General features: G+C 36.3%; 1 pseudogene; it reads left to right on the top strand.

The window, feature by feature from the left end:
• LOC104015293 (sorting nexin-29-like) overlaps positions 1-26569 on the top strand; it is a 130721-nt pseudogene that overhangs the window by 2293 nt on the left and 101859 nt on the right.

Below are 26569 nucleotides of genomic sequence, written 5' to 3' on the forward strand. Positions count from 1 at the left end.
TTTCCAACCCAGCGGTGCAACAGGCTGATGGTCAGCTGGAGTCAGGCCCCATCAGGGCAGGTCCCAGGGATTTTCTGAGAGCTGGTGGAGATGAAGCAGGAAGAGGGGCAGGAGATGGCTGCCTCCACCCCTCTGGGTACCTGGAGACCTTCCCACCCACTGGAAAAGGCACTGTATGCCTCCCCAGCTCAACAAAACTCCTCCAGCCCTGCTCACCCCATGCAGCTGCCCCCAGCTCCAGCACTTCCCCTGAAGCCTGTCCTGTAGCCACAGACTGCCCCCAAACCTTGTCCTCACAGCAGCAAGCTGGCCCTTGAATATGCTTTATTCTCCTTAAATGCAGGTGCCATTAGCATCAGTTCAGGGAAAGAGCGGCGTCTCCAGCAGCTCCTGCAGAAGGAGGGGTTCCCGCCTCAGGAGAGCTACAGTCATCCCTGTGGATAAGGGTTGCTTGTTCTTTCCCTTTCCCAGAGGCAGCACTGAGGACTCAGTTGTCAGTTCCTCTCTGGGGGTGTTGTTGATTGCATCTGCCTCAGGTTTGTGTGGATTGCTTTTGGCCTCATTCTCCTAGTGGCATGGTTGAAAAGGGACAGCTGAACACTTACCGGCTGTGGACAGGAGCTGCTGCAGCTGAAGCTGGAGAGTCCAGAAAAAGGTAAAACAGCTGAAGAATAAAATAAAGAGGATCCAGCCAGCAGCTGCCTCCAGCTGCAGACAGGAGACAGTCTGCCTCTCCAGGTGAGGAAGGATCCCTCTTAGTGTAGTCCTCAGCAGATCCGATCACCAATGTGCACCATGGGGTCTGTATGCATAACCAGAAGCACAGCACAGCCATGTAGTGTGTGAGCGTGTGAGGCTGTGTGTCTGGGAAGCCTCATATCGTAAGAGCTGTAAGACACCAATGTGTTCTCTTAGGTGGATGACAGTCAAGCGACCGGAGCTACAGGGAGGGCAGAGAGAGAGACAAAGACATGTCTGAACTTTCAAATTCTCCCAGCATCTTTGAGAGCAGGAGCTGTGGTGAGTCCTGGACCTCTGGGGCCATGTTGTCCCTTTTCTGCATCCTGGTCCCTCCCTCCCCCAATTTCTCTCATTGCTGTAATTTTTTTTGCTTCCCTGCACCTCTCCTTCTTTCATTCTCTAAGTCCTCCTCTTTCTCTGTCATTCTCCCTCTCTGTTTTCTTTTTCTCTCTGCACTTCTGTCCTGTTCCCTGTCTCTCTTTTTTCATAGCAACATATGAAGATAATGGGACTCATACTACTTACTCGGTAGGAGCAGGATGGGGGCCAATAAATTACCATAGACACCCCTGAGAGAAGCATTCCCAGCAATTGCCTGTAGTGGTTTGGATGAGCAGCTCTAAACGAAGACCTTATTCTTCCAAGTAACCTGCCCTAAAAAGTCAAATACAGTATTTCACTGAGATGGGAAAAAAAAGCTCTAAGTCATTAAAATACCTGTCTCCAAACAACAACAATCAGATTCCCTTTACATTCTTCAGGCTAGAAAAGAAGATATATTTTAACAGAAAAATATTTCAGTCAAATTCACTTGTTAAAATTTTTTCATCATCATGCTGAAATATCTCTGCATGTTGTTCCGAATTCATGCATACAATGTGAGTTTAAATTAGCATATGATCAGTCACCAAAGATGTCAAGTGCATTATCAAGATTAGTCAAGTATGAAATACTATGGAGGAAAAAATCTTTCAAAGAAGAGGTAAACTGACCTAGTTTCACAGCCTGTTGTTCCAAATAATCAGGATTTCACTAACGATTGTATTTGTTTCATATTGTCAGAATGACTTGCAGCTTATGAAGTGCATTGATCTACTGGTGAGAATTAATTGTAGAACCCAGTGAAAAGAAGTTTCCTTTTGGCTCTTGAAACTCTGTCAAGTGTAACATGTAACACGTAGTGGGGTTTTGGTTTTGTTTTTATAGTATATTCAGTGATACTAGAATTGTTAATACATTTTGATCTCCAGCCATAACTTCCAGTTACACCAGACAACTGCATATATTGGATATTACATTAACACAAAATGTGTAGTTTGACATAATAGTGTTTTTAAATTGCTGTAACAATGGATTTGTTTTCTGTGGATGATAGGGTGCAATGTTGGGTCTTGTGTGCTGACATTCCTGCTAATGGGTTAGAGCCTCCAGACTTAGCTTTTTTTGAGAAGCTAAAACAGCTATGCTTTTAGAGAAGTTGGTGAGTTTCCCATGTTTGCATCTCTTAATTAGTAATGGGCAAGACTCGACACTTTGCGGACAAGTAAGAAAAATTCAGCTGTTTACACAATCTTTACAGATTTTTCATCTCTTCTGCATGCTTTTTTCTCCCGTGTGTGTGTTTGTAATTGGGGATTGGATACTTCATGGTCTCTTTCAACCTCTGGGTAGTTTCCATCTCTTTAATGGGTGGTGATTTGGTTACCTGATTTTTATCCCCCCAACTTGCAATTGGAAGTCTTATGCTTTGGCGCAGAGAATGTTCTCCCCTGTTACGCTCTCTCTGATTTATGCAAATAGTGTGCCTTCAAATTTGAAGACACTACATATAATTCTTACGATTTCTCTCTTGTCAGTAACGTAAAGGGCGTATGAAATTTTTGGTCCTGTCTTTTACTGGTCAGATATACAAAGGTGCACCTCTGATACTTAGGAACTTCATAACAACTTAGCTGTATGTTCATGCGTATGTGTCTTATTTGGGGGCTTGTCAGTGAGATGATGTGGAGGAAAAGGAGAAAGTCAGGAAAGTTATCTATGGTTGGGGAATGGAAGAAAGAAGAACACATCATTTTAGCTCCTTAAGAAGTTTAAGCAATATATGGAAGTTCAAGAACAAAAACATGGCTGCTTTGCAGCAAATTGAATGCTGTACACTGACTAAGAAGAGAAGCTTTTTTTTAAATGGAAATTATTGGGTTCCACTGCATTTATCTTTGCAAATTACAGTGGTGTTTTGTTTTGTTTTTTTCTGAAAGCAGTTGGAAAGTACTTCTATATTTTTATCACTTTCGGGCAAATGAGTATATTCTGTTCTGTCTAACATAATCACAGGTGTCATCTTTAACACAGTGGAATACTGCTGTTTAGGCTATACATTCAGGCTTTGACAATTGAAAAATAAAATTGTTCAGCAGTGTTGTTTTTTTTTTTTTAAATTTACAGATACTTCATGACAAACTGTACTTTCAAACAGCTGTAAACAATGTAGCATCATTTTGCATCTAAGAGCTTCAGTGTTTTACTTTGCTTTTCTTAAATGGAAATAAAAGTTTTAAATAAACCCTCCAGTAGTAGTTCTTTGGAACTATGACTTAAAAATCCTATTTAAAGTATTTTAATTTTTTAAATATATATCCAAGTAAACAAATTCCTAACGTCAGTGTGATTTGGTATCAATTGATGGCATGGTCATTACAGGCATGTGCAGCTCCTTTAATCATATATTAAGCAATCTAAACAAAACCAGCAAACAATAAAAATGTATTCTGTTTTTGTAACAATATGAGGGTCTCTTCATTTAACTCCACTTAAGGTTATGTGAGAACACTGTAGCTGATGCAGTATTCACTAAAAATTATTAGGACAATGTTGTTGAAAGATTCTAAATAGATCAACTGTTCCATTGCCTCTGGCTGCTCTTTCTACTGTGTTATTAGAGGTTCCAGACTTGCTGAAACCTTTCTGTCAGTAATAGTAGTAATAGTTTCTTCCACACTCAATCAGAGGATCATAGGCTAATTCAAGTTGGAAGGGTCCTCAGGAGGCCTGCAGTCCTACAAAGACCATCTATGAGGTTAAACGAGGTTGCTTGGGGCTTTGTCCATTTGGGACTTGAAAACCTCCGCAGACTGCACAACCTTTTTGGTCAACCATGTTCCAACATTTGACTGTCCTCATGATGAAAGAGTTTTTCCTTATATTCAGTCTGAGCCTCTCTTGTTTTAACTTATGCCTGTTGTCTTCTCTCCTCCTGCTACGTGCTGATGCGAAGAGCCTAATTCAGTCTTCTTGATGACTTCCTCGTAGGTGCCTGAGGGCTACTATTAGGTGTCTGCCCTCCTCCTAAGCCTTCTCTTCTCCAGGCTGAAGCAAAATTTTGTCTTTGTTGCTTTTTTTTTTTTTTTTTTAGTAGTTGTGGTGATGCATATTGCTATAGATTAACGTATATGATTTGATGCTATAACTGTAGAATCGTATTATCCATTTAGAGGTAAACCATGGCAGAATTACGGATGTGGCTTATTCACAGCCTCATGGCACATCAATACCAAGAATGGGAATGTATTTTTAAATTATTGCTAAGTCACAATATGTTTATAGTTGTACTACTTTGCATATCATAGCTTGCTTATGAATAGTAGGACATTGTAGAGTAATGCTGAGGGTAAAATTATTAGTTGTTGTGGTTAGAAATGAAAATGATAGACTAAGGCTTATGGAATATAAACTTCATTTAATGGTACTCTCAATTAAAAGCAAAAGAACTAATGTCTCCAACTATAGCAAAGAATGTTCTACTATGAGACACTCATGACAAATATGAAACTGTTTAATTACTTGACAGAACAGACACTGAAATGCACAATGGCTGCACAGTGTAAATTGTTTTGTTTACTTTTTTTACCTAAGAAGGCACTGAACCTGGCTTCAGACTGATCTCCATGCTCTCAGCTTGAGACATGACCACTGTGTGGTGCTGATTAATGATTGGTGGTAATGCAGTTATCATCAGAACTGTGCTATTATTAAAATTAAATAAACTGTTTTCACAAAGTGATTAATATTTGGGTGAATTGCATGACATTAGTGTCTTCTTTGCCTACAGTACAGTTGTACAAATTGTATTTTACTGAAATTAAAATGATCTTACTTTTGAATAACAAGTATTGGATTATTTGCTACGAAAAATAGTATCAACAGTTAGGACTTGGATTTTCATTTAACGCTACTCTCAAAGAAGAGAACTTAGTCATTTGAAAATGCCACTTACATTACTGTTTTTATGAAGTATGTCATGGAGGGACTTAGAGTATGCAATGCTCTTACTTTATTTCCATTGGATAGATTTTGATTAAAAACTGATGACAATCCAAATTTTGAAGCTTTTCAAAATCCTTGATATCTGTAAATAATCAGAATACCAAGAAACACTGAGTTTCACTCTCAGCACAAGGGGAAATCTGCTTTTTTTCTGTATTCCTGTAATATTTTCACTTCCTATTTTAGTATTGTTTTGAGCTTTAGCAAGACGGAAAAATGAATTTTATTGGTCACAAGAAACAATGAAATCATTAAATCACTATCATCTTGATACAAATCTGGCATTTGAAAGAATGCTTTTTTTTACATATACATGTATTTTATTTTTGAAATGCAGCTCAAATAGGTTGCAGCCAAAGGAGTAGGACACATGATATTTGAATGCTCTTACATGTTCAGTGGACTTCCTTATTGTTTGCATGTTAATGTGCCTATGAGGTCCTAGGTCAGTAAAGTATACCTTTAGTCTTGCATCTTACACTGTCAATTCAAGTGGTTCCTGCGTTTTGCACATTTGGATAATTTAGAAGAGCTCTGGGTTATTCTTGCGTAGCTGTCAGACCTATTTGGCAAAACTTTTAGTTAATGAGTCTAACCTGCTTGTTATGTGTTTAGGTTTCTAAAATTATATTATAAACTTTGCTAGTCTAATGCTGTATTTGGCTTTCAGCAGAGATTAATGAAAACCCCCATACCCTCAAATGAGCATATTTCACCAAAAGAAGTCATAAGCTGTACTGAAAACCTATTCAAAATCTGACTGTATGCTCTTTATTTAGCAAAGAGAAAGAGAAGCATCATGGATGGCCTTTTCTGAAAATTCTTACTACATTAAGAACAATTTAGAAAAGTGATGAGCAAGGAGTAGCAGGATCAATCTGTTTTCTATCTCCTGTGAATTTTTTTCTTTGTCTTTGAGGAAATTTTTTTACCCATCTTTAAACATCTGCTTTATGTTGCCTACATTGAGATTATGATCAAAAGGCAGCATAATATTTGAGGTGATAGTGCACCATTCACTTGTACAGTAGAATTATTTTCCATTTTTGTTAACTTAAAAAAAATGTTGAGCAAAGACATTCATTAAACTGTCAAAAGGAGTACCTGCGTGTCTTCCTTGAGAAACTGACATTTTCATTTTTTTTGTAACGCTTAGGTTTCTCAGATTTTTTTGCTCGTAAAAATATTGTATTTGCCTTAAATTCAGTCTCTTAATATGTTACTAACTGTATAGATTTAACAGCTTTCAAACTGTTCATTATTTGAGCAATTCTATTTATAACAAATCAAAGCCACATGAATGTTATTGTTAATGTTATAAGATACTTTCAAGCAGTATGTATTTGGTGCAACATTAATGACTAACAATTGCCAAACTATACCATATAGTAATGATTCAAGTCTTACAGATGAATTATCTGATGTTTGATTGTTCTTTTCACCCTGAGAAAGTGGTAAGAGGTGAATTGTAATAAATATGTCCTTAAAATATGTTCTTATTCAGTTAAGAAACAGGAATATATAAAATACTAGGTGTTTTATTGTACATTTAGAATTACTGATGTAGATTTTTGTTACCTCCAATTGAGAAATTTGAGGAAACTGCAAAAAAAAAAAATTATCAATATTTGGAGACAGGGCAAGGAAAGTATTTTAGTGGAAAGGGGTATTGTTGCCTTTTAAATGTAACACTTGTTTTTGAAGTAACATGAATTTGTCATTTGCACGTCTGCAAATTCCAGAGCTACTCATTCCTTTGGACCTAGCTTCTAACATTTCACAATCAGTAGTAAGACAGAGTTCTAAAGAACTTTTTTCCTTTGCATAATATATTCCCAGCTGAACATGTTAACCTGTTCTATGGATGAAATACTAGCTTAAATGTGCTTTTAAAAGTTAATTCTATTTAAAAATGTAAGATAGGATCCTCTAATGTGTGTGTTTGGCTTTTTCAATAAGTGAAAAGTTCTAAGTGCTTAAATAGCCCAAGTTCTGTAGAGATAAATAACCTATTTAACTGGAGAGTTATACAAAGATGGTAAATGATTCACCTTTGTTCAAAGTTATATACCATTACCTGCTTGTTTTATAAAATTGCACATATATGCATTCAGATGAGCTTAGCGTTTTTGGTGATTTTATTATTATTATTTTTATTTTTTTTATTCCAGAGCCATCATCTTGGTACTATGTGAAAAAAGTTCTGAATAAACATGAATGGCTGCGCTTTTTCTCTCTGAAGACAATTACTACAGATATTGGTAGAGGCCAGGCTTGGTTGTGCTGTGCATTAAATGAACATTCCCTGGAAAGATATGTTTATATGCTGCCTGCAGATAAGAATCAACTTAGGTACTGTATTTGATGTCTTTGTAATGCAGGAAATGTATTGACGAATGAAGTACTGAGATTAAAAAAAAAAACAACCAAAAAAACACAGCTGCAATAATACACCATATTAATTGCTACGTTAGTGAAGCCACTTAACCTTATACTTTGTTTTATTCATTTTTGAAATTTTGGCAGCCATTAAGGCGGTGGCTTGTGCCTATATCAACATGTGACCTGAAACTAGCTTCGTTCTAGCACGTGAGAATATATTTTTCTATCCTCATCTTGATTTCCATCCTCTTTCCTAACTCCCTATTCTTTCAACAGTTTTCCTCACTGAGACCTTGACACCATGCTTTGACGTTCCCCTCTCATTCCATTAAAATAGTACACAATTGCAGCCTTGATCTTATCAGTTCATCAGTTGTAATTCCCTGTTGCCTTTTGGAGATGCTCATCCTGTAACTGAAAAGCTCCAGCAGTCAAGCAATAGGTAGCTACTACTGCAGATCACTTGGAAGTGGTTTTGTACCAGTTTGTGAACCTTCTTGTTGCAGAGTTAGTGAGAATAACTTACTATGCATTGTAATATCCTAAGGTACTTTGGATGTGCAAAATGCACCTAAGTTCATACTTAGCTATGTCCTACCTTTTTCCTCATACATCTTCAGCTCCTTTTCTTTTTGAAAATTTGGGATATTTTCCTTTTTTATCAATAAATGTTGAGCTTTCTTTCCATTTGCATCAATTAATGGATGTACTGGATAAGATTCTTGCCAGAACTGAGCTCATTAGCTTAACTGACTTCATTTTCAGTCTGTTCCAGTCCTCTGTAGCTTTCTTGCAAGACAGATTTTGATATGAAATCAGATACAGATGAATGAAACAACAAAGAAAAAAAATATCTGAAAACTGTTGTGAGGAAATTAGTGACTTGGATTGCTACATCACTAATTACTCTCATGCTTGTAGCAATACTTGGGCAGTATCAGGATTATCAGCACTCTCTGCATTGTACCTGAAATATTATTTCTAAAAAGGCTTGTTCCAGAATATTTAAGATTTAAATGTTATCCAAATTCAAATGGGATTTACAGAATCAGTTTACATCCCCAATTCTTACCTGTTTTGGAAACTTTCAAATGAATCTGTCAAAATTGTTCAATATAGGTTGAGGGTTTTCTTGCTATCTGTTTTTATGTTTAGTTAACTGAATGCTGATAGTAAAAATACAGCATCCTGCTACCAAAAAGAACTAAATTCATGTGTTCACAGTGAAATTCATGTTAGCTTTTTTTTTTCCTTACATCCAAAATCCTAGTTGACTCTAACTAATTAGGGTAACTGATGTGGTTTTGGATACTTAAACAGGTCACTGAATCGTAGAATAATAGAATGGTTTGGGTTAGAAGGGACCTTTAAAGATCGTCTAGTCCAACCTCCCTGCTGTGGGCAGGGATGTCTTTCACTAGATCAGGTTGCTCAAGATGAAGTGGATCTTTTTGTTTGTATTCATGTGTTCTAATATTTTATAAAATGTCTTGGTAATTATGTTCAGCTACAGTTATTTAAAAACTTATATATGCAGTATAGCAATAGGTGTAGAGAAATATTGTGACTGCTAATGCAGTATGAACCTCCTTGCCCTGAGTGGCTTTTCTCCCATTAAAAAAATGCAGAGCTAAAACTGAAGATAAAATACTATTTAGCATGTCTTTGATAACTCTTCAGACAGTTCTATATATTTCAGGGATTCAGGGAGTTACAATGACATATAATTTCATCCATTGGTGTACTCATACTTATTTTTCAGAGTTTTCATGTCTTTTAGAAGTGGAATATATGTTACTATAGGACTGCATATTCTTTTTGTTTTCTTTTTTTTTTCTCCTTCCAAATTATAGTGTCTTCATAGAAGACTGGTCTTTTATGATGGATGAAGAACGTTCTAGCATGATCCCTACGATGGCAGCTGGTAAGACTTTTTCTTAAATGCTACTGTTCTTGGAAAACTGCTTCATTTTGGGATGTTATATCTGTTTCTGGTTGCAAGGAGCTTCTCTAACACACTCTTTGCCTATGCAGAGAATGTGTGTCAGATGCACATTCAGGGTGAATAGTCAAGGTATTATGCCAATTTTTCCTATGAATTGGTGGACTGTTAAAACACTGGATCTGGCCTTCCTACAGTTCAAAAGTCTTTCACGTTAATTTTCTAACCCTTCATCTGTCAAGGCTAACTTTTTTTTAAAAACTAGCACAGTTTAGAGAAAACAAAATGGGTTATTCCTGACTAGAAAAGAGCGATTATAGACTTTTATAGTAAGACCCAAATTATAGGTAAATACATGGAAGGAGAGTAAGAGTAAGGAATGGTTTGGGTTGGAAGGGACCTTAAAGATCATCCGGTTCCAACTCCCCTGCCATGGGCAGAGACACCTTCCACTAGACCAGGTTGCTCAAAGCCCCATGCAACCTGGCCTTGAACACTTCCAGGGATGGGGCATCCACAGCTTCTCTGGACAACCTGTTCCAGTGCCTCACCACCCTCATCGTGAAGAATTTCTTCCTTAGATCTCATCTAAATCTACCCTCTTTCAGCTGAAAGCCATTACCCCTTATCCTATCACTATGTGCTCTTGTAAAAAGTCCCTCTCCAGCTTTCTTGCAGGCCCCCTTCAGGTACTGGAAGGCTGCTATAAGGTCTCCCCGCAGCCTTCTCTTCTCCAGGCTGAACAACCCCAACTCTCTCAGCCTGTCCTCATAGGAGAGGTGCTCCAGCCCTCTGATCATCTTCGTGGCCCTCCTCTGGACTCGCTCCAACAGGTCCATCTCCTTTTTACGTTGGGAACCCTAGAGCTGAACGCAGTACTCCAGGTGGGGTCTCACGAGAGTGAAGTAGAGGGGGAGCATCACTTCCCTTCACCTGCTGGTCATGCTTCTTTTGACGCAGCCCAGGATATGATTGGCTTTCTGGGCTGCAAGTGCACATCGCTGGGTCATGTTGAGATTCATATCAACCAACACCCCCAAGTCCTTCTCCTCAGGGCTGCTCTCAATCCCTTCTGCGCCCAACCTGTATTTGTGCTTGGGATTGTCAATGCGCAGGACCTTGCACTTGGCCTTGTTGAACTTCATGAGGTTCGCATGGGCCCACCTCTCCAGCCTGTCAAGGTCCCTCTGGATGGCATCCCTACCCTCCAGTGTCTCTACTGCACCACACAGCTTGGTGTCGTCAGCAAACTTGCTAAGGTACACTCAATCCCACTGTTCATGAATGGTAACAGATAATTTACTTTTCTAGAGTTTGACCACAGAAGTGATGTATTACTACGTTTTACACCCCTTTTGGCAGATACATGGTCACATGCTTTGTTCTGCAAGATAGGGTTCACAGGAGTTTTTGTTAATAGAATATAGGAACCAACAAATATTGAAGTTGCAGTGAAATGAGTTTAAATAAAAGGTTATAAATAAATGAGTTCACAGTAATTACTGCTTTTTTAATGTGCAGCTGAACAGCCATCAAGATAAATTCAGAACTGATTGCATCAGCTAGAATATCATCTAAAAAAGAATGAATGGTACATGAAAGAATAAGAATTCATGCATGGAGAACTGTGGGAAATTTTGGAGAAAAAATGTTTTACATGTCATAGCTTTGTTGATCCTTAGGTTCTGTCTTCGTAACGTTTGTATGCAGTATATTGTGGGGTTTTGGTCTTTTTTTCCTCTTTCTTTTATCTGAAGGTCTGAACTCCATTGTTTTTGCAATCAACATTGATAATAAGGATTTAAATGGGCAGCCTTCTTAGAGAGATAACTGTATCATCTGCTGTCTCGATTCTAATAAAACCTGATCAAGACACTGACCCACTTCCTGTTCTCTCAAAGAACGTAAATGCTGGTAAGCATTTTTGCAATGTTAATGTCATTCAGAATCTTATAAAATATTCTAAGGCGTTTAAGTAACTTTTTCAATTAAATTTAATGCACTATTATGGAACAAAAACCTTAAAAATAAATGCACTACACATACAAACTAGTTGAGTATGAAATTAAAAGTATGAATTTTTTTAGAAATACTGGTGTGAATACTGGATGATAGACGTGTCTTTTAGGTTTTTTGTATCACTATGGGAGGGAAGCTAAACTAATTGGTAAAGTGCTTTGCTTGCGACCTGAATTTCAATTTCTTATTCATAAGATTATGCCTTGCAGTTTCTGATGTAATGATTTTTCATTTTTAGTATGTTTTGTTTCAGCACTTTATCAGTCAGAAATACACTGCCATATATCTGCTGTTATATACCAGATAAAAATCTCAGCTTGTAATCTTCTTTGAGCTGCGCCTATGTTTACAGTCTGAATTCCTATATGAAGTAGGTAATTACCACAAATGAAAGTTTACTCATACATTCCTTTTACCTTTAAATGCATTAGTGTTGCAACCAGTTTGTAGGATCTTAGTTACTAACAAAGACCCAAAGTCTTAATCTCTTAAAATTTGAAATTAATCAAGCAAAATGTGATCTTCATTACACATTTTCAGTTCCAAAAATAGCAAAGGCATATTCTATCGTCATTATTCCCAGAAGTTGAGCTGAAAGAATGTTTTGCTTTGTAAAGCTACAAAACTGCAGAAAGATTCTGGGATTTTTGTGTTTTTCAATTAAGAAACAAGGTTTGAGTTTAGGCTTTACATTGTTTTGGTTATGAGAAAAAGGAAAAAAAAAAACGTGAATGCTATCTGGTAGGAATAGAAGTTGAGATAAAATCTATTTTTATTGGCATTTAAAATAGATTTTGTCTCAAAACACGGTTTTCAAAACAAACTTGTGGTAAAGCTTTTGTTGTTTAGCACTTTAAATGAGATTAAAATACTAGGTGATACTTGACTTGGGATAACTTTGATAGTATAGAATAGGCTTGCAAGATGAAATAACAGAATAATTGACCATATGCTGCACATGAGTCTACAGCATAATGTACATTATGTGTACAGTACATGTGTATACAGTACACATAAAATGTCACTTTAAAAAAACTGGGTTTATACAAATGCCATTATATGTTGAACATCAGAGCAAGTCAGATGTTTTCATTAAAGTCTATGTTCTTTGCTGGAATTCTGTTTGCATCCAGAATGGGTTTTAACATCCTCTTACTCTTAAAAGTATGTTAATGTGTTTTGTGGATATGTAAAAGCTGGACTTGAATTAAAAAAAAACCAGTTTAGTCCCAATGTGAGTTGTATTGGTGAGTAAATTTCTGGTATTTCTTAGAGTGCCTCAATTTTGCAAGATCATTTAGCCTCATGTGCACATCAGAATCTGTGAGAATAGGTAATAATTTAAAAATAAGTACTGTCACAGCATAGATGTGATGTAATCAGAGAGGATTTCAGTGTATTTCTAGACCAAGAGCTAATTAGCTGAGGGAGGGAGCAAGTTTAATTTCTTTTTCTGAAAATTGACTGCTCAATTTCCAGAATATAGACAAAACTAACTTTATTTGATTGCAAGTTGTAGATTTTGTTTGTGTTGTGAGTTTGTTCTTTTTAATTTTTTCTCCCCAGAAGTGTTTCCTCTGTTCTCTGTTGTGTAGACACTCTGCAATATACACTAACCATATTCCATGGGACAATGATGGGAAGGCTAACCTTTTATTTTAAATTTCATTTTATAAGTTTGTTGAACTTTTGTTTTCCAGTTCCAATTGAATACTGTTATGAATGGACCTCCAAAATATCTTCTAAAATCTGAATTATGTAAGGTGTATAAAATAAAGATGGTAGTTAAAGATTTAAAAGCTCATGTGTATGGAAAGACAATGAAATGCCTTGTAGATCAAAGGTTTTTCTTTTCTTTGCTAAACTCATTTAGTACATGAGTTCTTTTAAGAAAAAAACAAGTGTATTACATTGTTTCTTTTTTCTAAACAATGTAAATGTTTATGTTGATACTAGATTTGAAATATAGAAATGATCGAAAAAAGAAGAGAGTGACAAATATTATCTCACTTGATGAAGAGGAAGATGAACAAAATTTGGGGGATGTCATGAAGACTCTGATTACAGGAGAAAGTTCAGAGAGTGTAGACAGATCTTCAGTTTTTGCATTACCCTCATATGAAAGCACTCTTGGAAAAAAATTTGAACGGGAATGAAAGTAACCATTCGTGGAAGAGCAATTCAGTATTCATGAATGGAGAGTATGAATACCAGAAACTAGATGTGAAGAGCATTGATAATGAAGGTGCAGATGAGGATGAGCTATATGGAAAAACATTAGGAAATAAAGGCACAGAAGGCAAAACTGAAGCTTCTGAAAAGTAAATACTGTTGCAGGAGCCAGTGGTAAATTTTTCGTGCTTCCCCCTCCTCCCTGCCCTTCCTTCGTGGGTACTGGCTAATTTATGTAACTAACTGAACTATAGGTTTTCTCTTTTTTTTTTTTTTTCTTTTCTTTCTTTTTTTCCCCTCTCTTCTCTCCCCCTCTCCCCCTTTATTTTTTTCCTTCTTCTTCTATTTTCTTCTTCATTGTTTAAACCATTTGGGCCATTGTGGTAATGGTATTTTGCTTCTAAGTTCCATTGAAAACCAAAATTTCGAGATTTCATACTTGTTCTCCTTGAAGTTCTCAGTTGCTGTAATTGTTGCATAATATAGCCAAACTATAATTCTGGCCTATTTGACATTTCCTTATTCTTAGTATGATAACAGCTCTATTTTGGCTTCACAGTAAAACCACATATTTTAAACAGAGTAAGCCTGTTATCATCAAAGTAGGTAGTTAAACAAGACAAGACAACACAGAGAAAAACAATAATTTTAGATACTCATATGCCCTCTTTATTTCTGACACAGAAATCCCTTTGGAGAAAAAGAGGCAAGCACTGCTTGTCTCATCTGCTTCGGAATGGTCTGATCTTTAATGAATTTATGTATGTCTGAACCAAGAAATTGGCAGGCAATTGAAATACACATTTTTCTTGCAGTGATATCTCTGAAACGGATATAAGCGTTGTGAACATGAATACTGACTGTATAAATAGGTTTGTTTGTTTGTTTGTTTGTTTGTTTGTTTGTTTGTTTTAAATCTAAGCCTCATGAAATAGGTACATCAGTTGGACTCTTCTGCAGGTCCTGAATGATGACGCAAATGTTCTATTTCCTGTCAGTGCTGTTGGCTCTTACTCCCAAACAGGTAGGTATTTTAATTTACCGAATTCCAGCAAACTTTAAAACAGAATTTCTAACATGGGACAATAGTAAGAAATAATGGGATTGTAAGGACATAGGAGATATTGCACAACTGGGATGGGAGGTTCAATTAAAATTTATTCTAGATCTGAATCAGAGTTCTTAATTTGAGTAGATATTTATTTGAGGAGGATTTATCAATGTCAAAATAAACCAAGAGTTTTGTTAGGATTAAGGTTTGGTCTTGTATGGTATTTTATTGATGTTTAGGATGGTTGCATAAGAAAGTATCCCTGTTTGTTTTCTAGATATCTCTAAGCTGGAAGAAGCTGCAAGTGTGTTTGAGAATTTGAATTCAAATTAACCTTGACAGATTGGAGAAAGTATCAAATATTGGATGCAGTTCAATAGAAGCTGTTATCTGTTTATATACAGGATGAAGAATGATTGGCTAGGAAATACTTCTTTGGAAAAGGATATGGGAATCATAGAATGGTTTAGGTTGGAAGGGATCTTCAGAGATGATCTAGTCCCACCCCTCTGTCATGGGCAGGATTATCTTTCACTAGACCAGGTTGCTCAAAGCTGACCAACCTGACCTTGAATTCGTCCAGTGATGGGGCATCCACAGCTTCTCTGGACAACCTGTTCCAGTGTCTCACTACACTCATAGTAAAGAATTTCTTCTTTATATCCAATCTAAATCTACCCTCTTTCAATTTAAAACCATCACTCCTTGTCCTGTCACTGCAGGCCATGGTAAAAAGTCTGTCTCCATCTTTCTTATCAGCCCTCTATGTATTGAAAGGCCGCAATAAGGTCTCCCCAGAGCTTTCTCTTCTCCAGGCCGAACAACGCTAACTCTCTCAGCCTTTCTTCATAGGAGAGGCGTTCCATCCCTCTGATCATTTTTGTGGCCTTCCTCTGGACCCACTCTAACAGGTCCATGCCTGCCTTGTACTGTGGACCTCAAAGCTGTATTGCAGTACTCAAGGTGGGGTCTCATGAAAGCAAAATAGAGGGGGAGAATCACCTCCCTCAACCTGCTTGCCATGCTGTGTTTTACGCAGCCCAGGATAAGACTGGCTTTCTGGGCTGCACGCACCAATTGCTGGCTCGTATCTAATTTTTCATCTGCCAGTATCCTCAAGTAGTTTTCTGCAGGAGACCCACTATAGTGGGTCACAAGCTGATAGTGAATTAGCAGTGCCGTGCTTCTGCAGTAAAAGCACACTTCATACAGACATTCATAAAAGAAAGTGTCATTTGTAAATTTATTCTTAGTTGGCTTTGATGGGGCTTCAGCTGCAGTACTGTATGCAGTTTGGGGTACTGCACTTCAAGAATGATGTGGACCATTTGGAGAAGATCTTGAAACAAACAATGAAAATGATCAAAGGTATGGAAAAGAAGACCTGGTGCTTTTCCTATGTCTGTATTGGTATCAAAAACAAACAAAAATTTCCACCACCTCCCAACCCCTTCTCCCCGGCCCCCCTCCTCCCCGAGTTAATATTTTGCTAGCTGTTTATAAAACATTGCTTTTATAAAAGTTTGGGTATGTATTCTCATTTCAGTGACCACTTAAAAACTTCTCAGTGGCATTCAAATAATGTTTTAATTGTAAAATATTTCATATTTTTTGCATATACATTATATGTGCCAAGAGTTTAAATGGACCATTAATTGAACGCCTGTGAAAATGTGTAATTCAGTTCTGTAAGTTCAGTGATAAAAATAATGTGAATTGTAAAATAATGCTGTACTGCCCTTTGCTGTATTTTAAGACATGTACCTCTTAAGAAATGCCAGTGGTTCAAAAAAAATAGAAGGTACATTTTCATTTTTTTTCTTGTGCTCCCACATTTTTCAATTTATGAAGGAATGGATTTAGAAAACATTACATAGTTTGTGGCATAGTGTTCTCTTACATTTTGTACAAAAACTGTTACAAAAAGTCCATAGATTTATAAGTGTTTGCTGACTGCAACAGATTGAAATCTGGAATACAGGTAAACGTTCCTGTTTATGGGGATGGGGGGGCTCAGGTGGAATGGGAGCTTGCAGCTGAGCTGTGGGAGTGAGTAGCCAGGCAGATGTCACAAGGCATCAGGAGCTAGAGCTAGGGGTTTGTAGCTGGAAATCAAAAGTCAGGAGATCAAGCCAAGTCAGTGCTGGAGAGAGATGACCAGAGAGGACAACAAGTCTAACAGGGGCTTACTTCTATTAAGGAGATACCAAAGACCCTTGTTTCATTTTGCTTTACATCAGACTACTACAGATGATCAACAACTGTCCCATTCAGATCCCTTCTGGCACAGTATACAGATATTTTCAGTTCTTCTTCTGCCCTTCTTTGTGGTAAACCCTATGGTCCAGCATGCAAGCCAGAATGATACGGCATTGGGCTGGTGAAAGGAATCTTCATCAGTTATAGGAAACAGCAACACAGATTCTGCTGTCTGATTTCCTGATTTCAACTTTCCATGCTGTTGCTGGGTCCTCCTGAACAGCCCTGAACTGATGGAGCGTACAGGCAGTCTTCGCTAAAAGGCCCATCATACAACCCAGATGTCAACCAGTTAGGGAGAGTGGTACACAAGGGTACAGTCACCCTCCCCCCAGCCATAATGACAATTTGATGAGATTGAAAGCTGCCTTAGGCAGTGGTTTGCTTGACTCTGGAAGTTATACTTTTGCTAGGTAAATGATATCAGAGGGAACATGGGTTAGCTTTTTCTGAGGGCAGCGCAACCCAGTAGCTGGCAAGCTCATTATTATTATGACAACATTTTTGCTAAAACATGCTTAATGAGCTCTTGTAATATAGTTTGATCCAATATTTTTATTTATAGGTCTTAATACAGATAAATAACAAGACATATATTGAAACAGATTACAGCATAATCTATTGTGTTGTATGTTAATATCAGTGCTTTCAGTTTTAGTCTGTTGCAGTGCTTCAGGGATGTGTCAGGGCATATCATATCTCCATGTACCTAGAGATGAGAAAGCCTGAGTCAAAATTCAGTTGCTTGGACCAAAAATGGAGTATGCATTTTAGGAACCAAGCTTCAGTAAACTCTACAGCTTAAAAAATGAACTTTCTCCTCCATTGTCATTCTGACATAACTCATAATTTCCATTAACTTTTTTTCTAGAATTCTTGTGTTTTAAATTCTGTGCTATTTTAGCTCATGATTTTAGGATTGTTTTACGGTAACTTTGTAACCCTTACATAGTGAGATGCAGAAAATATGAATAAAATGTGATTTTTTTGTTTCTTTCCACCTGAACTATTTTAATGACAGGCCTAGTGACGTGTATATTTTGATCCTGACAGTTGTGGATCTGTGGACAGATGCATATTATCCATGCTTTTTAAAAAGTCTCATCTGTGTGATTCCTGATCTTTGGTACATAGGCATAAGCAGCCAGAGAAAAGCCATGGTGCTGCGTTGGGAATGCATAAAGGACTGCTGTCTTTGGAAGGTTTCATGTACTGCGGACTAACCATGAATTCTTTTCCTACAAGTCACAAACAGATTTGTAATGAGTATCAGATGCCATGTGGTTGTTAAACTCCTGGGGCTTGCAAAAATAACTTCAGTAAGAAGTCTGTTCATAGCTTTGCAACATTGTTATCAATGTAAAATGTACATTGAAATGATAATTTAGGAATTGTGCAATACTAATTTACAATCCCGCTGGCATTCAGGGTGAATGTGGAGAAGCCAACCTTGGAGAAAGAATTTAAAGTGTTCGAAAGCTTTAGTAAAGATGAGTATTTCTAGTTAAAAACATAGTTACCTTCCTTCTGGTTTTGTTTTTATTTTATTTCCTAAGTACTGTTAATTGAAGAAAGCTAATGCTTGTGCATTCTACTTTAGATAACTTGGAGAATGGAGAGGGGCCTGACCATGTTGTTCATGTGGTAGAACCGGTTCCAAGAAGATCTGCTCTCCTTTATGGGTATGTGTCAAATATGTTTTTCTTAAAAGAAAAAAATCTTCATCCTGTAGCTGCCAACTTATTATTGGTACCTAATGCATAGCTACTCAGTACTGGAAAACAAACTATTCATCAGGGTACTTTTGCAAATGTTTGGAAAGACAAATGCAAAAGCCTACAATTCCCTTTTTGCATAGTTTCATATATTGAACTTTTCCTAATTATCTTGAAGAAGTCACGTAGTCATGTCAAATAACAGGCAGACAGCCTCCTGGTTTTGAAAGTAGGTTTTATGTTGGGTTTTATGTTGTTTTTTACTGTATTCTCCATGGTCTGTTGATTTGGATCTTTTTGTGTGTATTCTTAAATCAGATTCACAACAGATCCATTAAAGGATAATTAAACATAAGTTGATTGCATATGGGTGAATATGATAACAATTCTAGTTTCTGGAATCTTTTTTTCTTAAATTTTGAATTTAGGATTTTATTTTCATTTATTGATGAGATTGTACTTTTATGACTAGAGTGGAAGTCAGTCCTCCAGCTCAAGTGAACGCTTTAAGCAATACCTTGCCTTCAGCCACTGTGCCGGAATCCATGACAATTAGTAAGTACTTCCTTGATGTATCTAGATTGATGGAATTAACTTTGAAAGTCCTATAACTCTTCATTTCTATTTTTATTTCAGTAAGATCTGTTTAGAGAAGCATACAGCACTTAATTTCTGGTGTGCTGGCCACATTAGAAATGACTGCTCCAAAATGATTTTCGAATTGGGAGATCCCAGATTATGGCTCATTGTAACTGGTATGACATTAGCTTCTCTTTCCACAGAGAAGCTAATGTCATCCTTATACTGGATGTGGCTTGAGTAGTTAAATGAACAATAGTGATTTAATTTGATTAACATCTTTAAATCTCTGCAAGCTCTGAAAAAACTAATGGTTGATTCTGATGTGATCTTACTTATTTTGCCTGCTTTCATTAATGCCTAGTCGGAAAAAAACCCAAACAAACCCAGAACTCTTTCTATGTACACTCAGTCTGTGGTTTTGATATGGAAATCTGCTCCAAACATAAATATGGGCTTTCACAAGCAAAAACTTTAGTTAAGATTAAGGTGGATGACAGTCATATTTTCAGCGGTGTTAAGAGTTGAGCTGGAGAGGATAAAATAGCCTTTGCTGTAGAAAGAGATTCGTAGAAGTACAGGCAGTTTGTTCACCCCATCTTTAATCTTTTTTTCTTCACATAAACTTGTAGAACAAAGAATTAGTTCTTAAACTGACTAGCTGTCTAAACATATAAGCCAGTATGGTTTTATTTTCCTCACTGTACAGAAAGTTTTGTAACTGAACTGATGGATATGGCTTTGTTCTTAAAGGTCTGGGGTGTGTATTTGTTTCTTTTTATAAATTTAAATATGTACACATTTTAAATTATGACATTGGGGAAGTTAGAAGTGATGCAGCCAAGATTCTTTTCTGAAATTGATTTATGAAATCATCAAAATGAATGAACACTCAGGATATTCTAATCTCATGTTCTCATGCCATGTTCAAACGATATCTGTGTCAACATATGTTAAAGGAGGTAGACCATGCATTTTTGCTGGGTACTGTTTCAGGCTCTGGCATGGGTCTGCTGACTGAGCTTTACAAAGCTGAAAATTCCTTTCTTACAAAGTACTTTCTGAGGTGGGAAACTGGTTTGAGACTGTTAAGTGACATAATTGAATATGTAGATGGAGTTACGGTCGATAGTTACTGTGATACTTTGGTCACTGGATATTCTCTGCTCATGTTATTACTACAATACGCTTTCGTTCTTACATTTTCATTTTATTTTTCAGTAATAGAATTTTAATGGGAAACTTTCTGATTTTATTGCACTCTATTGATTTTATTGTTTCATAAGTGTATTAGGTACCAGCAGGGGCCGCAATTGGTCTCCTTCAGTTGCTCAGTTAGTTCCTATGTATAGTTAAGACAGCTACAAAATAGAAGGCAAATCTTGAGATTTTCAATTCTTGATACTTAGCAATTTGTAAATGAAATGAACCACAGGATCAACAGAAGCATACACGCTATCATTAGTTTCCCATTTCAGAGAAGGTTTTGGTGGAAGGAAGCGGGGAAGCATGTCAAAACATCTATAAAGCCAGTAGAACACTTAGTAAATAATCTAATTATCATTATAATAAAAATTCAGCTGACTATACATATAAGTTAATACCTTTGTAATAGCTGATCCCAGATACATTCAATAAAAATGCTTTTTTCAAGTTCCTTTTTATTGGTCATAGATTCTCCGTACAGGAAGAATTCAGTGCTACGACAAAGCCAGACACTGAAGCTCTTTTTCTCTATTGCAATTAGCCGAAGAATTATTAAATGGTGAGGCTTATAGCTTGGTTGCATAGCAACTAATTCTAACATATCAGACAAGAAAAATGGAATGCAATAGTGCAGTGAGAAAAGCTGTGAGGTCTCCAGTGACTGGATTTTTCTGCCTCTTCTGAAGACAAAGCCTGAAATGATTTTTTTTTTTTAATCTGTTCTTTTCCTGCTTCCTTTCCAATTTACTATTATAGTACTAACCTTTTATTGGTTCTTTTGATATACAGGCTAGAAAATTATGTTTTGAGAAGCTGTAATTTAAAATTTCTGCCATTTTGAATGATTTTCCTGAATTTATGTCCCATGCATTTGTAAGGTACAGGTTAATTTAGCAGCAGATGCACCTCAGAAAAGTACTAATACCACTCAAGAGAAATCCTAATCCATAGAGCTAGAGTTTCACTGTGTATGTTAGACATTATTTGAAAACTTGCCCTACTTTACAGATCGTTATGTCTTATATCCAATTTTATAAAGAACTAAGTTTGTCAGAAGTTTTATATTTTTGCACCTATTCCATTATGTCATTTTCCAGTTTTTAAAAAATTGTATTTACCTTGTTATGTTTGAATCACAAACAACTTTCCGTCTGCTCCAATTATTGTCATTGGAAGATTACATTTTCAGCATTGTTTTACACCAGAAAAATCTGTCCTACCAGCTCAAGTCTCCCCATTTTGTTTTTGCAGTGGAAAAAAAGGAAGTTTTAAAACTTTCATTTTAAAAGGATGCTACTTGTGTCCTTCTTTACAAGGTTCTTTGATTATAGTGCTATTTTTAGTAAATAATTGGGAACTTACTTTTTCCACTATAATTTTCCTCAGTTTTTAAAGTTGGGCTTAACCACAAAGGTTAGCAAAGGTTGTAGCATTGTACATTGTTCCATATTTTTTCCTATATTCTTGAGAAAGCCCCTATTTTTTCATGATCACTGAAGAACTTTACTGAATAATCAAACCTACATATTATATTTTTATCCTGGCTGTGTAAGTAAATAAGGTGTATGTTTTTGTACTTTTTCTGTCCTCTAAATAGCTTCTGACCTGTTCTGTGACTTGGTTGCCACTGGTCACTGACAGGTACTAAATTCTTGTGACTTCTTTAAAAGCACAGCTGTGGAAAGAGGGTGTATAAATTTCATCACTGAGAAAAAAGCTGCAGTTCATCTTACAGACTGTATTGTCTAATTTGTTTCCCACTAAAATTTACCCTAATAATAGCGACATGACAGGATAATATTTACAAGATTTTAGAACACTAAATAAAGCCTTAATAGCCAATGTTCATGCAGGCAGCTTAGGGAGCATGTCTTTAAAGGTCAGACTTCTGATTTAAGATGTAACTAGTCTGCTGGAAGCTTTATTTGTCTCTGAAAATATGTGTAAATTTGCATTCAGGAAAATAAAAAAATCATTCCTGTAAACTGCTCCCAGCCCACCCTGATATTCTATCTGCAGGATTGCAGAGGAGTGCTGCATGACCTTGTGTACACTGAGAGATGATTTCACTTACAGCTCATTCTTCATAACAGGTGATTGCAAATCATACTTATCCAATCTTTGGCTAAACAGCAAAAAAGTTGTGAAACTTCTGACTTTTCTGGAGGTTGCTGGGAAATTGACAGGTGTTTCTTAAAGCATGGCACTTTTTTTGTAGATTTCATGCTCTGAATGTGACCTTATAAAAGCTTTATAGAAGCTAGGTTTTGCATGTAGTATGCCACTGAATTAAAAAATGTTTTAGAGCAAATATTTGCTTTATTAGTAATTAGGCACTACAGAGTAATTTCAACAAAAGAAAGGTAATGTTTGGTGTTTTAAAAAGTAAGGTTTAATATGAAAAGTTTAATTAGCACATTCCTTGATTTTTTTTGTTATCTTTTTTTACTGATAAAGACCTCATTTGGAATTATTGGTTTGCACATGGGAATCCTTTTTTTAAGAAGTTGTTGCAAAAATATCTCTTAAGGTTACATAATTTTAAAGACTTCACTAGTTATCTTATTATATCTGTCTTCATGAAACTCTGATTATTACTTGAATTTTAGATATGTTGGTGTTGAATGCTGATCCTTAATAACAGTAGTATATCTCTTTCCATTAATGTTACTTTACAGAATGTAAATGACGTATCAAGCACAAAGCAGTTCAGAAGTAGGACATAAACTCTAACATCAAACAGTTTTCTGAAGTGGGTATACTTGGCCATCCTCCCACTGTTGTATTTAAAAAAAAAAAAAAAAAGAAAAAAGAGGGGGAGAAAGATTGAGGTTGTGAAGTCCAGAAGTCAGAAAATGCCAGATTTATCGTTGCTGCTACAACCCTGATTTTTTTTTTTTTATTTATTCGTTTTTCTAACCCACACAATGAATGAGACATAAGTCTGCTGAAAAAATTAGGTTATGATCATACACTGATCTCAGAGGCAAGCATAACACCCAGACAAAGGCTTATGAAATGAGGAATATTCTCGCAGATTTGAAGTGAACCTGCCACAGTGTATGATACTGGATTTACTTTGCATTCAGCTGACTGTTCTGACATGGTGCTAAAATTTTTTGAGGAGCATAAATGAGAGTAAGAAATTATGATTTTTGAAAGTTTTGAAGGTTATGCCTGAATTAAATAGGATGGTGTCCTTTTAGTTCTATTCAGTTACTTGCATCAAAAGATCATTAAATTAAAGTTTCTGATTTTTTTTTTGTTGGTAACTTTTTATTTATTTAATTACACTAATAAATGTTTGACTCCTTTATATTCACTGTAGATGGAGAGGTTAAAGAAGTGTTGATAATAAGCTATATAGTTCTTGTGTTTGTTTTGAGTAATTGATAGAAAATATGACTCCTTAATATCCATCACTTCAAGAAGAAATAGCATACGTATAGCAATGAAGCAATATTGCTGCTAGGGTGAGCACAGGCTGTACAAGCCTTCTTGGAACCCTGGGCTCTTAGCCCAGACTAGTTGTTTGTGTTGATGCTTTCTTGCACATCTTCACTGCTATCCATTGTTGAACTAAATTAGCAAGAAACACTGAGTATGAAGTGTGTTTGCTTTTGTGGTCCTAAATTAAGCATTGATTTTTGTCCTATATGTGATAATGAAATTTGGAGTTTCTGCTTTGTTGTGTCTCTACAGTATTGTCAATTCCAGAACTCTCAGAAAAATGAAGCAAATGGAAATAGAAAGCATTTTAACATCTTTTATTTCAAGAGGAATTTTTCTTCTCCTTTTATGCAAACCATAGTCTTTAACAGAATCTTGCTTTCATGGTCTGCTTATTTATGTCTGTGTTGCAGAGGGGAGTGAGAGAAGATGGGATTTCAACTCTCTACTCATGTAGAAGATTCTGGGTGGAATGAGGGAAAGCAGATTAAGTTATTAGGCAAGTTAAGGTTGCAATTTGAATAGGCTGGTAAAACTGGAAAAAATGAGACAATTTATAATAGCTTCACTGTTTAAATGTTAATAAATCAGTACACATTTAAACAGACTGAGTATGCATACAGGCAATTATTGTAGAGTAGTCACCCCAGCACAAGTGCAGAGGCACCGCTACAATAACTTGTCTGAGTAGTGACAGCTTTAATTTATTCAGAGTCAGAGAAATAATAGCAACTAACTCAGATTGTGCATTATCATACTTTAATGACACTCTTGAAATATTTAAAATGCCATTGTCTTGATGCTTTCTTGAGGAGGATTCTGAATTCAACTTTAAAAATCTTTATTTTGTTATAGTGTTACTGTACTGAAAGCTTACTATGGATGTTTTTTACTTGTGTTGTACACTTGTACAAGGCTTGAACACTTATTGGATTATTCTATTTTCCTCATCCTTAGAATAATTTTTTATTTCACAGATAAGCTGATGGATTGTGGTCCATTTTCGCAACACTACATATTATTTTTTTCCCGGACTGTTACAACCCACCAATTTTCCACTGCCAAAAACCCCCACCGACAAACCACAAAATAGCCAAATAAAAAATCCTCAAAAAACCCAACCTTTCCAATCTGCCCTCAAAGTGGCAGTGTCTCATGATGACCAAAAGAATACTAATAGTGTGTTGAGTTTCATGATCATCAAGTTTGATACTTTATAGCTAAATATAATAGTTAAATCTCAGAATGTAGGGTTTGGTGGTTCCCTCCCCCCCCCCCTCCCCCCCCCCCCCCAGTAAATGCTAGTCAATAGAAGCTATTTGAAAAATAGCCACCTTTTGAAAAATAGTCATGAAAATAATGGAGCACAGCATATTTTGTCATATATAATCTTTCCATTCTAAGGTTTTTTTTACAATTGCTATATAAATTGCAGTGGTTACCTGGTCACATCAATGCAATAGGAACTTTACTTTTGCCAAAAAGGGTACTCCACCTTTTATTCCTCATCCTTATTGACTAAAAAGGTGTCCTGTTCTGCTGTGACTGCTTTCTGCTATATGCCTTGTGCCAGCAACAGTATTAAACTCAGCAGTAAGATCACCTGGCAACTAGTTGTCTGAAAAGTAGCCCAGCAGGAAAAAACCAACAATTTTGAGCTGGATCAGTACCTGCTAGGACACTGTGTGTGTATAAACACCAGTGCCAGAACAAGGGAGGTGGTAGCAATGATGGGTAAGGCAAGCTGGGATGTCCTTTTTGCTGAAAGCACAGCCTTAGGAAGACTGATTAAATAGCCATGTAATCACAGCTTTGGTTTTGAACGTGAGCAATATTATTGAGGGAGAAAGCAGAAGTCTCCAGGTTTGTTGTTTTGTTTTGTTTTGTTTTTTGTTGTTGTGTTTTTGGTTTTTTTTTTTCTTAATGTGTGTTAGTATTTAATACCCACAAATTTAACTTTTGGCTTTTCTACAAGATGTAGATTTTTTATTTTTTGATAGCTGTATAGAGAACTCATAAAGATGCTAAGTTGCTGTAGAAAAATAATTATTCTTTCTGTGCTGAATTAATGGAGTGCAAAATCCCTCTAATGACCTACTGAAATGTTTCTTTCTAATGTCAACTAGTTCTCAAGCTGTAATGTGGGATGGGTAGGAAAATAATTGTCTATTTTCTCCATGGCCAAAGAAGCAGAAATGTTTTGGAAAAAATCTAGCATGAAGAATTTGGATTGGCTGATTTGAAGTGATATGAGAACCCTGCCAAATCCTGCAAGTGGGGATTTACCAGCAGATTACCAATGCCAGACTGGAATTCTAGTGTCTGCACTGATTGATACATTTGATTGACATAGTAAAAACTTTCACATTTTGTCCACTACTAGAGTTTGGCAGACTTAATCTGGTCCACAGGACAATGTTAAGTTTTATTTTCAACTGGCAAAAATTTCTGTAACTATACCAAATATTACGCAAGAGATGGGTAAATCAGTGAACTGAGTGTAAAGGGGAAAAAAGTTGTCCAATGGCTTTGCTTACTTGAAGAAATTAAGTAATACCCGTTCTTTTAGTATGTGTCCAGTAAAAGCACAAAAAATTTGCTGACATCTGCTTTGAATATTTGCGGAACAGAATTGACTGATTTATTATATATAAACATAGGAGCATTTCATTTAACTGTTGGGAGGGATGTTTTAATATAATTATTCCCCTACAGAAGCTCTTATAAAAT

This window comes from Nipponia nippon, unplaced genomic scaffold (assembly GCF_047370975.1).
Source record: "Nipponia nippon isolate SJK-2023a ecotype South Korea unplaced genomic scaffold, ASM4737097v1 scaffold_5, whole genome shotgun sequence".
Classification (NCBI taxonomy): Eukaryota; Metazoa; Chordata; class Aves; order Pelecaniformes; family Threskiornithidae; genus Nipponia; species Nipponia nippon.